At 40.8% G+C, this 15046-nt stretch overlaps 1 long non-coding RNA gene across 1 annotated transcript in view; it reads right to left on the minus strand.

Moving 5' to 3' along the window:
• LOC310841028 overlaps window positions 1–14822 on the minus strand; it is a 34349-nt gene extending 19527 nt beyond the window's left edge. Inside the window, exons 1-2 of the long non-coding RNA XR_014562268.1 lie at window positions 14495–14822; window positions 13698–13774 (exon numbers count right to left, since the gene is read on the minus strand). This is a non-coding gene — a long non-coding RNA (uncharacterized lncRNA). The remainder of the gene's footprint in view (window positions 1–13697; window positions 13775–14494) is intronic.
• Between the last annotated feature and the right edge of the window lie 224 nt (window positions 14823–15046).

A 15046-nucleotide genomic window follows, 5' to 3' on the forward strand; every position in this document is an offset into this window, starting at 1 on the left:
GCCACCAACCTGGATAGCCATAAAATACATATTCACTAGCCATGATTGTTATGCTTCTCCTCCACAGATGGGTGGCAATTGGCTTCTTAATACCATTGGTGGAAATCATAGGAAGCCACACTCAGGTCCTGCTTGGAGGCTTTCTATAAGCATCTGGTTGATCACCACAAGAACAAGTTGCTAGACTAAATGGGCCATTGGTCTGATCCGGCATGATCTTATTTTGAAGCCTTAGAACTTATCATCATCATCACCATCATCATCAATATAAGATATTTTCTTCTGATGTTTGAAATGTGAGTCCACATTTTTATAAAGCCTTCCGTGAACAGCCAGGAAAGTGGTTCTTCCCAAGAGATATATAGAAGAAAACAAGGGAAAGAAATTGATTGCAACTCACTAACACCTAACACAATGCTGTTTATTTTTATACATTGTTTTTTCATACAAAAGTCTCACAAAATGGTTCAAGTTAATCTATACCCATGCCTGTAGACTATAAGCAAACTATTTCATATGCAGGAAGCATCTGTCGATGCTGGAGGGCAGGGGGTGAAGTGAGAAACAATGGTGCAGTTTAAGGGGGAATGATTGACTGCAGGGAAATCAGGAAGTTCAGGCTGGAGGTGAGATCCACAAGTCCCACTTTAAACATTAATTGCAGGGAATCAGAAGTGTAAGGTACTAGTGCTAATGCAAACTCTACAATTCAAGTAATGTATGAAAAGGCTTTGATTATTTTTTTAAGAAAAACGAAGAAGCCAAGTCTTATTCAATAGTGCTTGCCGTCAGATGGAATTAAGCTCGGTTAGAAAAGCAGGATGAAGAGGGTATTTCAGCACTGATGAGAGCAGAGAATAAGCATCAGTCTTGGATCATTACACCAGGCAACCCACTGGTGGTGCAACGGCCAAACTACACATGATGCTTATCTGCACGTACTTTGAGAACAAACTTTTTCTTTCACACAATGTCAGGTCAGGATGCAGGAGTGGGGGGTGAGATCTATGTGAAGACCCTGGAATGGGGTGGGAGGGATTCACTCCTTCCTGCAATGCAAACTGCATGTGGAGGGACTGTTGCAGATTGGTACTATAGCCGGGGACAAGGGTTAAAGCCCCCCACAATCCCCCCATACCAGTTTCCCAGTCTGGATCCGGATCCCCATGCTGCCAATTTGTGATAAACGTGACATGCAGTTTGGCCCTTAGCAATAGAAGTAGCAGCAGCAGTACAATATTTGCAGAGCTAAAATATTATGTGATTTGACTGCTACTTTGAGAGCCAACAGGCATTTGCATTAATAAGCAACTATGTGCGTTCTACAGCTAAGAATTTAGCTATCATTCCTTTCTGCCTGGATTAAAAGTTATGTGAAACCTGACAGGCTGCAGAGGCTTTAATTTAAAATAGTTCAGTAAAGGACCATATTATTCCACAAATCTGAATTTTTGCTATACAAAAGCATCGCTAAGGGTTTTCACCAGTGAGGCCTAATGAAGTGTGATGTCACAACAGCAGCCTTACTAAAACTTAGGATGAGACATAGTCTCATGCTTTTTGTTCATGAAAACCTCCTATCTCTTCTCAAAACCATTTTAAGAGAAGAAGAAGAAGCAGAAAAAGCCAGCAAACGCAGAGCCTGTAGGGCTCCAAAGGGTGGGGGGGGGGGACATGGCTTACTGACATGGCCCATTTCCTTGGAGATAGCTGTGAAGAGTTATTTTATTTTGGCAAGTCAGAAGGGCGAGGGCTCTCTGTCAACATGGGACAGGCAATGAGGCAATTTATCGCCTCGTGAAGCCTGTGTAGAATAATGCACTGAAGTCAGAGTCAGTATTTTTATGGAATGTATGACTGGAACAAGAGGCCAGACTATATACGACCCATTAATTTCCCTGCCATCAGTGATATGATGCAATTAGGAATACACCCACAGCACCTGCGTGCATTGTAGCACAGCAGGACACCTCTGTCAATGACCTTTTCATAGCTCAACACTGTATTTACACAGTCACTAACCAGATTAGGGTTGCTGTGCAGCTGTTTTCATTCTATTGTTCATGGGTGGCTTTCAAATACTAGCTTTGCCAGGATCCTTGAAACAACAACAGGATGAATCTCCTTCAGGGATACTTCCAGCCACATTCTTTCAGTGAAAGGAAGCGGTGTTTTCTGTCTTGCCGTCCTTGAACTCTCAGGCTTTTTATGTCCCCAACTTACTGTAAAATGAAACAGATCAATATAATAATAATATAATATAATAATATAATATAATATAATATAATATAATATAATATAATATAATATATTGATCTGCCCCTCCCTTTTAATGCACCCACCTTAAGATACAACAAAGACATTTCAGATCACCAAGAAAACTGGCAAATCTAGAAACAAGCAAAGCCTCTTTTACTTAAAAGCTGAAAGTTTGGGCCGGTGTAATGTCTGCATTCTCTTGGGAACAAAAAATTGTTGTGCCCCGAATGGAAAATGAAAGTTTTGCCCATGCAGTTTCCCAACAAAGAGGGGATATAGTGAGCTAAGCTGTGCAGATGTCATCAGTCATGAACCCGTCTGAGAATGACTGCTGCTGAAGCAACATCTGAGGTTGGATCTCACAAGGTATGCAATCTGGGCCCTACATGGCCCTGTCCAGGGTACCCTGGCCTTGCCTCTGCTGAAGTCAGTGATCACAACAGAACACACAGAGAGACCTTCATCCTCCATCTAGGCAAGCAAGAGGCATGGCCTCATACAAGGACACATTCCAGCCAGGTGAAGGTACTCAAGGAGAGTGAGGAATGCCACCTGGAGGGTTGGACAAAGAGAACTGAAAGGCTACATTTGGACCCTAGAACTGAGGGTCTGTACCTCTGCTGTATATGTTTCCCACTATGTTCAATGGTGCTGACTCCAAGGTAAGCGCCATAGGATTTCTGCCTTGATAAATCAATAGGTTTGATTAATTGGTTAATCCTGCCTATCAAAATGCTGCCCTCACATTTCCTGGCTGGCGTGGCTAATTTACTTCTATTTTTCCTTGCCTTCATAGTTTTTCTTACAGTATCTGACTTTTCTGACATAGGAAATAAAACTGCACAGAAGACATATACTGTATATTATTTCAAGATGTCAGTTCTGCTCCTTGCGAATGATCCAGCATTCCAGGCCACACAATGGCTGGCATTGTTATGACTTCATATTCATATTGTTGGGGTGTTAATGCATTGTTGTATGTTTGGCCATCTTGATTACAAGGCCAGAGGGGGAAACATGGCAGAGCAGATCCCTGACAGCCAAAAGTTTTACATCAAATAATTTACTAAGAAGCCATGTGCCTTTTACAAATTATTCTGAATAATATAAGAAAACTGTAATACTGGGTTTTAATTTTTGGTAAAAAGAAAAAGAAAGAAAGAAAGAAAGAAAGAAAGAAAGAAAAGAAAGAAAGAAAGAAAGAAAGAAAGAAAGAAAGAAAGAAATGATTTTTACCTCTGAAATGATTAGAGGCGCTCTCTAATGACTGTACTTAAAAACATGCAACACAAGACTTTTTTTTTTAAAAAAAGATTCCCCTGCAATAGGATCTCTGAGCCAGAAAATCTTGGGCTAGATTCCCATGCTGAGTGTACACATTTCCTCTTTGGCAACAGGCAGTGCATCTTAACCTGTCTTGATTGCTTTAATGTCCTGAGGGAGCGCTTCTTATTTAATTAAGAATTAATTTCCTCTATTTAGCCATTTTGGGGCCAGTTCATATGCAATCAAGTAGCATAAGATCTACAGTCTGATAAATCATAGCTCTCAGGTAAGGCCCCAAGAGTTCAGATGTTTATCAATGCATTGCAACCCTGTAAAATATGACTGGAAACCAGGCCAAAATCAGACTTGCTGATGAAATTTCCAGTGTTTCCTATTTTGGTTAAGAATCTTAAATGTCATTCAGACTGTTCCCTATTCTTCCAAGTACATGGCAATTTGTTTTTTCAACTGACACCCTGATTGTAACACTTGATTGAAAACAAAGACTCATTGACTTCTATGAAACATATTGCCAGTTTGCCATACAGGCAAATGGAGGACTACATATGGAGAAGTGAAAGCGGATTATCAGGTATTGATGTCTCAGGGAGATCAAATTTTTCTTCACATTTTATCTTAGTCATCAATTATTTGGTAGTAGCAGGATATGTGTACAGAAGGTTGCTGACTTTCCAACTCAGTGTGCGCAAATGAAGGGTTTTATCTAAAGTAGATCAGCAGTGAAGAGCTGGTTGAAGATAATTGGTATACCTGGTATAATAATCAGAAAAGACTTTGAAGCAATGTGCAAGGCAAAAGTAACATGCCTTAGGCATGGGGTGAATGAATCCATACTGTAGGAGTTCATAAAATGTTTATCGGGCAGCTTCAAGGCAGTGGCGGAGCTTCATGCTCTGGCACCAGTGGCAGAGAGCAGGCAGGGGAGGGACTGGTGTGCGTACCAGGGGCTGGGCGCGCTGCCCACAGGGGTGAAACACGCATCCTGGGGATGAGGGGAGAAGCCGCCTGCAGGGGCGGGGGGGGCAGCTGCGATGGCACCCTGGGGATCGCACTGCTGGGGGTGGGGCGCTCCCCCACACTCCTCTTCCTCTGCCAGTGCTCCAAGGTAACTCCAGCTGAAAACTCAACCTCCATTTCACACACCAGTGCCTCTCCTTTCCTGAGCTTGTGGAATAGGAGCCACTGTAATGCTTTGAACCCCTCCATTGTAGGCTGAGGTATAAATGTGTAAATAACCATATATCATAAAGACACCACAGTCTCCACTGTGCCTCATTTCCAAGGGAAACACAAACCCTGGTTAAGCACCTGGAACCCCTGGAATCTTGTACTGCTCAGAGATTGGGAGAGCGTGCAACAATATGTTGTGCTCCAAACTCCCATGAGCCCCAGCCAGCATGGCAAATGGTCAGAAGTGATGGGAGTCAAAGTCCAACACCATCCAGAGACCTCCGTGTTGGCTATGAATGATTTTAAAAGACTCACAAAAAGAAAGGGCACTCAACTGTTAAACCACACTCAACTGATTTTGTGAAGAGACTAACTCAGAGGAGGTATTCTCAGCTGAAATAAGTGCCTGCTGTACAAAGGGGGGGATTTTACCTTCCCATTGGCTCATCTTCTCCATTCCCAGCATTGTGCTGACCTCCGCACTGTGTCACAAATCCGTCCCACAAGGCACAACACAGCTGCAACAGCAGCAACAGCTTAAAGGTTTGCAAGGCAGGAGGCAAACATCTAATTGAGTTTTCTAAAGCTTTGGAGTGAAGCTCCCACTGTACACATCCAATGGTCATTGTTATCCCGGTGTTATTCTTATAACCAAAACCATTCCAAGTATTGATTTCGAAAAGACTCACTATGCCAATGAAGGGCGGGGAGAGGAATCACATCATGATCAACCTAAATTCAATAATATTCCATATTTATGTTGAAAGTCATAATTAGGCCCCTTTTCTCCATCCTTATTTGTTCAGCTGTCACAGGGGTCAAGAGGCATTTGATGCCATCAGGAAAATAACAGAAAGAGGAATCTTGGAGTTACAGATGTAATGCAGCCCCTAGCTACTAAAGAAAATAAATGAAGGCTGGAATTTAACATCCTCTTTGTTGGCTTGAAGTAATTGTAGAAGGTTCTTGGAAAGGTCATTTCACTTAAAGGAAAAAAACCCCATTTCAGAACCATTTTCCCCTCCAGAAATTCCAGTTATCTTTGTAAACACCATCAGTCTTCTCCCACAAAGGGTTCATTCCCAGTTTTGGCTTATCTCTGCAATCCACCACTCAGGTGAAGTGTGTATACTCTACAGGCACTCAGGAGTAATTGATTCTTGCGCCTTTTCAATCCAGACATCTTAAATGGGAGTAAAACTCAACCTTTACAAGAACCCATGTTTTTTGTAGTATGGCTATAAAAATGCTGCTGATTGCTTTTGCTCCCCCTGTATTTTAAAGATCAAGCTGAAAGTGTGATTTTGTACACCTAGGCTATAAAACCTTATCACATCAGAGACAAAGGTTCAGCATAGTCCTCTCCTTGCTATTTTAGTTGCTACCTGGAGAGAATTCTCCATGCATAGGAGCATTCAAAATTGTTTTCAAAGTGGTACATTTAATTTTAGTAACTCCAAACACTTCCACCTCAATCTGATGCATGTGTAAATTCAGCTGAACTGTTGAAAAGGCTACCCTGATAAAGATCAGCAAAATGCATTGGGAAATAGTAAATAAATATGGAACCTTATTAGTTTTGCTATTGCATTTTTATTTTCTGGTTTTCTTTTGGAGGGTGGTTCATTCCCCCCTTTGTCTGGTCACCTGTATTATTGCTCGTGCTGTGATATTACACATCCTTAAATTGTCTCTTGAAACATGTCTTGGCCTACAAAGTGGAATTTTTATTCAAAGGCCACTTTGATGAAGTGAGCTCCATCAGCAATGTTCCCATGACACGGAATGTCTGATATAATGAAATATAGTTGAATACAAAGTTCAGTTGAGCCTGCCTCTAGCATCCCATGGTTTGGCTTTGTGGAAAGCAGTAAGTGGGTGGCATTCCACTAAGCTTTACTCAGAGTAGCCTAAGGTTAATTAATTTCAGTAGGTCTACCTTAAGTCAAACTTAGCTTAGTACAACCCAGAATGTCTGGTAGCCTGGAAAGCTCAGTTCTGCTGCCTCTGGTAACCCCTCTCGTTGCCTGCTTGGCACCAAGATGTTCAAAATGTAGGGAAAGGAGGATAATTCACTCACCTTCCTAGCAGTTCTGCTAGGAAGAAAGGATAGAGTGCAAGGACACACTCTAAAACGTATATACCCAAGCACAGTGCACACATCAAAACACTCCCATTCCCAAGCTTTTTTGATGCCTGTATGGTTTGTGGTGAAGTTTTCCAGCTGCAAATGCAGTACAGTGTAGATGGTCTGTTCCTCTTTGTAATGTGGGTTTTCATCTCACCTTCCAGCCCACCTGGGTCCTCCTGATGACTAACAGCATAAGAACGTAAAAGATGACAGTCACATTGAAAAGAATAACACCAAATAAAATAGTATGAAACTTTTTTTAAATAATACTAATATACATATAAAACTCTCTGAAAGCCAATGATAAAACACATTTTGAAAAATGAAGCTACAATGTGAAGTTATCTGAAGAAAACTTCAGCGCTCACTGAAACACATTGCCAGCCCAAGAGATGCAAAGCAAATCAAGTTATCAAGAGCACTAAATAAAACCTGACAATCCATCAAGGGACTGGGAAGTAAACCTTCAGCAGACATATTTCCTCTGCTTTGAGGGAGACCAAATGAAGTTCCTTCAGTCCATTAAACTCTGCTTGCTAAGAACATTGTCTTGGTTGGTTTGTTGAATCTATTGATTGGCTTCCTACAACTCATCAGGAAAAAGACAACTCTCTGACCTAAAATAACTTTGCATTTTAGGATCTTCTTTGCTAGAGACACTGCTAGCTGTAGCTCTATCACCAGTGTCATCTTCCTTCTGGTAGCAGTGCTGGACCTCAAAGGAAAGGATGTTGCGGAACACCAAAGACTCACATGAAAAGTGACTGAGGACAGCCAGAAAGAAAAGAAGCCCGAAAGTGGCCATAGTTGTCATGCAGTAATTTTGACATAGTGTTTCTAAGGTGGTTCCCCCATACTCTCAGAAGGCTTGAGGGGGATTTTGAGGCTCCATACATTGGCCTTGCTGGAATTACCTGCAGTTCAGCTCTTCCCCTTACAGACCAGACTCCACACGACTTGCTTTTCCAACTTGCAGCTGTCAGAAGATGGAGAGAGACAGCAAGGCTCTCACTCCTTCTCTGACCAGCCTGCACACCTATATGCTGACATACATTTCATGTTTCATCATCTTTATTCTAATTTATGCAATGTGATGATGGAAATGTTTCTCTCCTTCCTTTTGTTTTCACAGCTTTCGTTCAAATTGGAAGACATTCTGACAGGGATATAGTTTATCCTTTGTATGGTTTTAGGCAATTAATAGGATGGCCATATGTCCTACTTTACAGTGCATATAAGTGTAAAATAAACCATATATATTAAAACACTGCAGTCTCTGACATGCCTGAATTCTCAACAGAAACATGCCTGGAAACCCCTGGAATCTTGCTACCACTCGGCAGAGATTTGGGGTGGTGCACAACCACTGTTGCAATACTTACACACCAACTGCTTTTCTTCCAGGCAGCCTGAAAATGCATGCAGGGCTCTCTGGCTCAGGCCTAGATCAGTTCACAATTCAGGAAGGGGGGTTACATGGTGCCATCTAAATATTTTGGACTACAAATCCCACCAGCTCTTGTCAGCATGGACAATGGTCAGGGATGATGGGAGCTGTAGTCCAGCAACATCCAGCTGTAGGCATCACACTAGCTAATCTTGTACATAAGTGACCACATCAAAACATATAATCAACTTAAAATTTCTCACAGAATGTACCTTTTCTTCTTCTTAGAAACACTCTGCAAATGAGATTATGCATGGTGTGGAATGCTTTAACTTAACTCTTTCATTAACTGGCCTAAAATCTATAAGGCTTTCCTGCGCTTCTGAATATCACATGAGAAAGAGCTTTCCCTTTTTGTTTTGTTTTAGTAGGAGAATGTTATTTGCGTACCTTTCCAACAGTGTCCCTGTAGCTTATTCTTCTTGCATGCCAAGAAGCTATTGGTTTTTTACATTTAACAACAGCCCAAGAAGCAGCAGCACAAATTGCTTCTGAAACTCTCCTGAGTTTTATTTTTTAAGTTTGCCATGTAGCATGGGGAGCTGCCTTTCAACAACACAAGGGAAAACTCCTTTTGGAAGCATAGAATTACTTTCACAGTTTTTTGGTTCTGGACAATGGAGGAGGTCACTGTTCCCCACCCCTGGTGTCTTAAGAAGAATATTTTGGTAGAAAGCTATCAAAATACCATTGCATATGACCATCCACATTCAGTGCCAGCAGCTCCTGCTCCAGATGTTGGGGTGGTGGATGCTGGGGGTCCTGCCAGGGTGCATTTACCCCAGCAAATGTCCCAGGATGCCAGGGGCTTATGCTAGACTTGGGTGCCAGCTTCCCTGCAATGAATGAAAGCTATGTAAGAGCACTGCACCGATATTAATCTAACTGATTTGCAGGATTTTCTATGCTGCCAACAAAAGAAAAAAATACAATGTTGGTAAATAGCAACCATGAAATCACATTTATAAAACAAGTACAAATGAGTACACCATGAACCAGTGAAGACATCATCATAGCTGGATCATCCCTCAAGGAAAGCCTCGTCAGTCAGCAAAGACTTTAAAAGGAAATGAAAGAGATTTTCAATTCTGTACAAAGCTTATCTGTAGTTTTGAAGCCTCCACAAAGTTGCCTGGGCTTATGCAATGGCAAAGGGAGAGAGGGAGATGTTTGTACTGTTGCTTCTGGAAGAGGCAGTGGAGTTGTCAGTTCTGCTGTGATTAAAACTCACAGGGGGCACTGCTGAAGGCTAGGAAGAGGTTTTTAGGAGATGGGGAATTTCCTTTTCCCCACTCCCTGCACTACAATGCAATAGACCAGGGGTGTCCAACTTCCAAGAGACTGTGATCTACTCCCACTGTAAATAAACTGGCAGTGATCTACCCATTGGATTGACCAGAAATGTTGAGCTTTGGGGGGGGGGTAGGTCACTGGCGATCACACGATCAACCGGGATCGACGAGGGACAGCCCACAATTGACCGGTAGATCTCAATCAACTGGCAAATCTAAAAAAATGCAGTATAAGGATGTAAAATTGGGAAACACTGGCCTGTGAGTGCTCCAATTGAAGAACAGCCTTTGCCAAAGGTGCCCTGGACTTTGAAGAAGCACGAACTCAGAATGAAAGGCAGAAACGAGTGAAGAGGAAAGCACATTTGGCAAAACCTCACCATGATCAACTCCTGCCCGAAAACCTATGTCCCCACTATGGAAAGATGTGTGGATCCAGAATTGGCTTCCACAGTCACTTACGGACACACCATTATGGAAGATTGTTCATGGAAGACAATCTTACTTGGCCACAAGTGATCACTAAAGAAGAAGATTACCGGTATCAGCAATTGGAAGACTGAATTGTAAGTCTTGCACAGTTCTCCAGGGGTGTTTGTCTGCCTTTTTAAAATTAATAATGTCATGTGGCTATTTAGGATTGTATCCAATGTCATCATATCATTAGCAGATATTACTGCAGGCTTCCAACTGCACAACATCAGCTCCTAAGAAGAGCCTGCACAATCAGTGGCCCATCTCGTCTAGCATCCTATTCTCACAGTAGTCAATGAGATGCAGTAAGACTTATCCTCCCTCTCTCTCCACATACCCCTACAGTCAGTGCTTTTTTCCCTGGGGCTTCGCAGGGGTACGCATACCCCTAAACATTTTGTGAATCTAAGTTTGGCCTCATTGAGGGGCAGTATTTCAATACGAGTAGGAAAATAAGAGTACCCCAAAACATTGTTTTTAGGAAAAAAAGCACCGCCTATAGCACCCACTAAAATATGCTCCAGAGAGTTGGGGAAACCTCCAGAGCAGATCTGAGTGGGACACATGCTGGGGAATGCCAGGCAGAAGTCCTGCAAAGTCATGGGCATGTTGCCTCCTTACAAAACTTTTGAAAGTGAGTTTTAAAAGATTTTGAGGTGACTGAAAAGATGTTGAGGGAAAAGAGAGGTGGTGGAGAAGTTGCTCAGAACAAAGTGTGGCTAAAGTGAGTGGGCCAAAATCATCAGTAATTTGAAAAACAGGAACATGAGGTAACAATCATGGCCGGAAAAGTGTAGAGTAAGGATGAGCAAAAGCAATGCATAGAACCTGAAGACAGAAACTATTGCGTGCTTGGCAGAAAAGGAGGTAACAGGTAAGGAAGGGTTAGAACAGAGTCTGACTGCAGAATCCTGCCAACTGTTGCACAGCAAGCCAAAAAGATTAAGCCAGAGCAATAAAGGTGACTGGACTTCACATATTAATTTGAATTACCAACTACATAACCAATCTGGCTGCAAACTTCTAGCACTCATTGTTGTTATTAGCATATCTTTGCATGACAAATAATAATAACTTTAACTTTTTTGTTTATCTTTTCTTCTATAGTTTGTCTTTTCAAATGTAAAGTGTGTTGTTGTTGTTGTTATAACAAATGGATAATTGAGCAGTTTAATTAATAGTAAAATCCCAATTGTACAATGGATGTCTAGAGTTGTTTCGCTCTGTAAATTCACACAAGCAAATTGATATATGTTTAAGTGGCCAAGGCTACAAATATGATTTAAAATATCATTATAATTCTCCAGTTTCTGAATTTGAAGCTCCCAAAACCCAGTGAAAATGGAATATACCCAGTTTTGCACATTGGACTGTTTTCATGTTTACCAGTATAGATTCTATACATTGCTTAGGGAAACACAATGTATAGCGGTGTTTGGTCTCATTTCATGTCAGAATTGTCAACAATCTTGAAAATATGGGTAGTAAAGCTAATAAATAATTAGAATGAATTTGCTACCATGAAAGCACAAAATATGTTGTTTATATGCTTGTGAAAAACTAGAAATGTGTTTTTATTGACAGAATGAATTATATCAATATTAGAACTTCCAAAGCTTCTGCTGTACCACATGCTTGTTTGTGCTTGATAGAAAGAGAAAAATAATTTGCTAGTTATCACACTGTTAAATACATGAGCATAGTTAGCAGCTCATGATGTACATTGCAACATTCAGTAAAACAGTAGGATTGTGTTGGCATATTTTTTATATATAAATATGTGCAGCTTGAGGATACTGTATGGGCAAGATTTCTGGAGATGTGTGGCCCACCACATGCATTCTCAATTCTTGCCCTTTCTGGCTTATTTTGTCAGTTAGATCTAAACTGAGGTGCTTGGTCACTGAGGTAATAAGGAAAGGTGAAGTCTTGGCAACTTTGAAACAGGTCACAGCAAAACTTCTTCTTTAATAAACCCTGGTGTCATACTTCATTTGTGTGCTGGAACCTACAATGTCTAGCTTTTAAAAACAGGGGATATAGAAGTGCAGCAGGTATATAGAACACGCAAACACTTTGAATTCACACAATCTAACTTTCAAATATGGCTTTTAAGGAGATAGCAGTCTATAAATTTTCACTTGTGCTTAAATTATGATACTTTTTTACCCTGTGCAGAAGGGAAGAGACACCACAGAAACACAGCAATTCACATTACCAAAAAATATCCAATTGGCACCAATGAGAGGTTCTCCACCCCCTTATTAATTGCTATGTATGGAAGCAGGTGATTTTACCTGAGATCACGTCTGGTGTGGGAAGGGTTAAACCTCATCTCCTCACACATCATGATGCCAATGATAATTGCTCCCCTGCCCCGAATGCACCTAGTGTTTAAATAATAATAATAATAATAATAATAATAATAATAATAATAATAATAGCACAGCCTGGGTTCCCATGTGTCCTCTTTTTCCAGGACATGTCCTCTTTTCCATAGGTATGTAAAATGAGAGTCGTCTTAGTGATCTATAGTTAAAAGTAGAAATCAGCAAATGTTTTGCTCTTCAAAATATGGCAATTAGACCTTCAATGGTCTTATGGGAGGCCCTCTTTAGATGGCAACAGCAATTATTGTAATTATAGTGGTACCTCAGGTTACATACACTTTAGCTTACATACACTTCTCGTTACAGACTCTGCTAACCCAGAAATAGTACCTTGGGTTAAGAACTTTGCTTCAGGATGAGAACAGAAATTGTGCAGCGGTGGCACAGCGGCAGCAGGAGGCCCCATCAACTAAAGTGGTGCTTCAGGTTAAAAACAGTTTCAGGTTAAGAACGGACCTCCGGAAGGAATTAAGTACTTAACCCAAGGTACCACTGTACTTCAAAATATGGTGGGCCATATTTTGGTGCCTGTATGGCACCACTTGATAAAAGGTGAAATTACGGAAGGCTATGGGCCTATTCTGGCATTCAAACCTCTTGCATTGTGAATTTTGTGAAGAGAAAAGTGGGGCCATGCTGATTGCAGCCCACCTGCATCTGTGTGCCACAGCTGAGTAGGAGATCTGAAGCAAGGTGCCTTCTCCTCTTGTGTGCAGAACTCTAAACCAGGCAGTGAGCGTCAGACCTTTCCTCACCAGGCATGTGGATGGTGCAGCATGTGGGGGGGGGGGGGAGCAGAACCATCAGGGATATGTCTGTGGGGATGAGGGCAGTGAGCCTGGCCCCTCTGCTCCCTTCAGAGGTATTGTAACTTATTGCTATAAAATATTAGCACATAATTGTGCTTTAAAAAAGCTATGGAGGCAGCTGTCTTCATTCTATTGTTTTCAACACCTCCTGAAACAAACCAACCCAGACTTGAATGCAAGTTTGTTCATATTTTCCAAACAGTTGATTTCATCTATATTTAGATAATTTGATTGTCTGCCCTTTTATCATCATTTTGAACGACTGTTTTGCACTATTATGTAAACTGCTTAGATATTGTTTTGTTAAATGGTATATAAATCTTGCTGAATAAATCTGTATGACACATTGTGGTGGTGATGTTCTTGCCAGCAATTTAAAAATACAATATTAAATCAATTTAAAACAAACAATAGTATTCTTTACATACAGTAACTCACCTTGATTTATGTCACCAACACCTAATCTTGAAATGCTTTCCTCCATAATTTTCTGTACCATGTTTCAATGCCTGATTCTAAGAAATGAGGGGTAAAATTTGGCATCAAAGCTAAATTGGTTTTGTGACATTAGTTCACTTTTACTGGTAAATAGGCATCATTATGGAGATTTTGCCCTGCAGACTTTCAGCAACTAATTTCTGCTTCTTTTCTTTTTTCTTTTAGGGCAGCTGGCAAATAATATGCCGAAAAAGAGCAGTGTTCCCAAGACTTCAGAAAGGGAATTTCCATCCCGTGGTAACAAAAATGATGTAAACTGCAGTTCTTAAGAAATATATTAAGACTAATGCTTTCAAAAATGGGGACACGTCATTTTTAATCATTTGGGCATTATTGCAGTTCAGCTTTCTATCTTGACTTATGGGCAAGTTCTCAGGGTGAAAAGCCTCATAGTATGCAATTCCATTGGAATCCTGTTTAATGAAAGCTTCAGTGTTCATTCAAACAGAGGAACACTGATACAGTCATCATGACACCATTTTTAGCAGAGCCCCTCATTTACTAAAAGAGGTTATTTTTAAGAAAATGTACCAAATGTACCAAAATGCTTATAGGAAGAGAGAGCAGTTTGTTGTTTGAAACTGACTTAGAAATACAATGTTAAAAAATAAATAAATTAAAATGGTGTCTAAAAGCAATAAAATCCAGTAGCAATAAAAGAAAAGAAAACAGTAAACAAATAAATAATCAATGTGCAGTCAAGAATCTCTCCCAACATCTTGCTGGAAAAGGGCTACCTTGGCCAGGCACCTGAAGGTCATCAAGAAATGAACAAAGGAATCCCTTGGGAGGACATTCCAGAGCTATGGTACCATCACAGAGGAAGAAGCCTTTTCCTGCTTCACTTAACATTGTGACTTCAAATGCAGAGTGGGCACGATTTACTTCAGCAAGGAAAGAACTAAGCATGAGCATAGCTCTGCTACCGAAATAGATTTGACTGAAAATTACTTCACTTGGGATGGATGGATCATGCATGCCTATATTTTGTATTGCCTTGAAACTGGTTATATACAAAACAAGAGAATGAGGAATTGTTACAGTATGGCCTCCTACAAAAAAAAAGTCTAGCGGTTCTGTTCTTTAGAAGTCAGGAATTTCCCCTTCTCCCCCTCTTGTTTTCTAGGAATCATAAGACTTTGGGTTGTGGTTTTTAGGAGGAGGAAGCAATCCTAGCAAGACAGCTGCCTGTTTCATGACTCTGATGCACGGCACTAGATCATGTGCTGCTTGAACCTATTTCTACAGTGCCCCGCATTAAAATTTTAATATCCTGTGCCAAAAATTAA

This window comes from Podarcis gaigeae, assembly GCF_964106915.1.
Source record: "Podarcis gaigeae genome assembly, chromosome: 3".
In the NCBI taxonomy this organism is placed as follows: Eukaryota; Metazoa; Chordata; class Lepidosauria; order Squamata; family Lacertidae; genus Podarcis; species Podarcis gaigeae.